This window comes from Garra rufa, unplaced genomic scaffold (assembly GCF_049309525.1).
Source record: "Garra rufa unplaced genomic scaffold, GarRuf1.0 hap1_unplaced_001, whole genome shotgun sequence".
Taxonomy (NCBI): Eukaryota; Metazoa; Chordata; class Actinopteri; order Cypriniformes; family Cyprinidae; genus Garra; species Garra rufa.
In genome coordinates, this window is record NW_027394276.1 from 20,156,812 (window position 1) to 20,159,311 (window position 2,500).

Below are 2,500 nucleotides of genomic sequence, written 5' to 3' on the forward strand. Positions count from 1 at the left end.
AACAACACGATAAAACTAGGTAAACTCTGTTAAAAGAATACAGTTCATTTGTCCATACCCTAAAAACAGGTAAACTCTGTTAAAAGAATACAGTTCATTTGTCCATACCCTAAAAACAGTCCAAGAACCCCAGTGTGTTGATAAGTCCAATGTGAGTGTCCACCAGTGTATATACAATCCACAGAAAGTGTAATCCAAAGTTTGCAGGTGGTGAATGGAAAGGTGAGCTCTAAAATTAGCAACTCCTCAATCCAACAGTTTGGTGACTGTCCTTTGTTTGTCATGCTGCTCTCTTATACAGTTGTACTTCCTGCTTCCTGTCATGTGTCTAGTCACATGACAGGCCAACCATCCATTTATTAAAGACACATACACTTAAAATGTTAAGAGTAATAAAATGGCCTAAAAAACATGTAAAACACTTAAAACTCTATAATACATGTAAATGATTGTAATAAATAGAGCGGTAAAACACGTCTTTCTAAAAGCCAGCATATTATATAAATAGTGAAGAAAAGGCAAAAGCTTACAGCACCTGGTATTCCCAGGCGGTCTCCCATCCAAGTACTAACCAGGCCCGACGCTGCTTAGCTTCCGAGATCAGACGAGATCGGGCGCTCTCAGCGCGGTATGGCCATAAGCGAGGGCTGCTCCAAAAAGTGGGCTATTTAAAGATCAGCCTCCGTAAAAGCCAGCATATTATATAAATAGTGAAGAAAAGGCAAAAGCTTACAGCACCTGGTATTCCCAGGCGGTCTCCCATAAAAGTGTAACAATCGGCCTTATCAGCCGAGTTACAAGACTAAAATGGGGTCAGATTTAACTGTGAGAGATGACTAGTGGTTAAAAGAATGAGACATAAAAGAAAATTGGTTTAAATAGATTTGGTGTATTTACAAGGTTCACATAAAAGACTTTAAAACAACACGATAAAACTAGGTAAACGCTGTTAAAAGAATACAGTTCTTTTGTCCATACCCTAAAAACAGGTAAACTCTGTTAAAAGAATACAGTTCATTTGTCCATACCCTAAAAACAGTCCAAGAACCCCAGTGTGTTGATAAGTCCAATGTGAGTGTCCACCAGTGTATATACAATCCACAGAAAGTGTAATCCAAAGTTTGCAGGTGGTGAATGGAAAGGTGAGCTCTAAAATTAGCAACTCCTCAATCCAACAGTTTGGTGACTGTCCTTTGTTTGTCATGCTGCTCTCTTATACAGTTGTACTTCCTGCTTCCTGTCATGTGTCTAGTCACATGACAGGCCAACCATCCATTTATTAAAGACACATACACTTAAAATGTTAAGAGTAATAAAATGGCCTAAAAAACATGTAAAACACTTAAAACTCTATAATACATGTAAATGATTGTAATAAATAGAGCGGTAAAACACGTCTTTCTAAAAGCCAGCATATTATATAAATAGTGAAGAAAAGGCAAAAGCTTACAGCACCTGGTATTCCCAGGCGGTCTCCCATCCAAGTACTAACCAGGCCCGACGCTGCTTAGCTTCCGAGATCAGACGAGATCGGGCGCTCTCAGCGCGGTATGGCCATAAGCGAGGGCTGCTCCAAAAAGTGGGCTATTTAAAGATCAGCCTCCGTAAAAGCCAGCATATTATATAAATAGTGAAGAAAAGGCAAAAGCTTACAGCACCTGGTATTCCCAGGCGGTCTCTCATCCAAGTACTAACCAGGCCCGACGCTGCTTAGCTTCCGAGATCAGACGAGATCGGGCGCTCTCAGCGCGGTATGGCCATAAGCGAGGGTTGTTCCAAAAAGTGGGCTATTTAAAGATCAGCCTCCGTAAAAGCCAGCATATTATATAAATAGTGAAGAAAAGGCAAAAGCTAACAGCACCTGGTATTCCCAGGCGGTCTCCCATAAAAGTGTAACAATCGGCCTTATCAGCCGAGTTACAAGACTAAAATGGGGTCAGATTTAACTGTGAGAGATGACTAGTGGTTAAAAGAATGAGACATAAAAGAAAATTGGTTTAAATAGATTTGGTGTATTTACAAGGTTCACATAAAAGACTTTAAAACAACACGATAAAACTAGGTAAACTCTGTTAAAAGAATACAGTTCATTTGTCCATACCCTAAAAACAGGTAAACTCTGTTAAAAGAATACAGTACATTTGTCCATACCCTAAAAACAGTCCAAGAACCCCAGTGTGTTGATAATTCCAATGTGAGTGTCCACCAGTGTATATACAATCCACAGAAAGTGTAATCCAAAGTTTGCAGGTGGTGAATGGAAAGGTGAGCTCTAAAATTAGCAACTCCTCAATCCAACAGTTTGGTGACTGTCCTTTGTTTGTCATGCTGCTCTCTTATACAGTTGTACTTCCTGCTTCCTGTCATGTGTCTAGTCACATGGCAGGCCAACCATCCATTTTTTAAAGACACACACTCACTTAAAATGTTAAGAGTAATAAAATGGCCTAAAAAACATGTAAAACACTTAAAACTCTATAATACATTTAAATGATTGTAA

General features: G+C 39.3%; 3 non-coding genes across 3 annotated transcripts; all 3 read right to left on the reverse strand.

Annotated features, from left to right (window-relative positions):
* Positions 1 to 523: 523 nt before the first annotated feature.
* On the reverse strand, positions 524 to 642 carry LOC141303969 (5S ribosomal RNA). Its single transcript, XR_012343935.1, has one exon. It is a non-coding gene; the product is annotated as a 5S ribosomal RNA (ribosomal RNA).
* An 801-nt stretch (positions 643 to 1,443) lies between these two features.
* Positions 1,444 to 1,562, reverse strand: LOC141303970 (5S ribosomal RNA). The gene has a single exon (XR_012343936.1). It is a non-coding gene; the product is annotated as a 5S ribosomal RNA (ribosomal RNA).
* An 84-nt stretch (positions 1,563 to 1,646) lies between these two features.
* Positions 1,647 to 1,765, reverse strand: LOC141303329 (5S ribosomal RNA). Its single transcript, XR_012343310.1, has one exon. It is a non-coding gene; the product is annotated as a 5S ribosomal RNA (ribosomal RNA).
* Between the last annotated feature and the right edge of the window lie 735 nt (positions 1,766 to 2,500).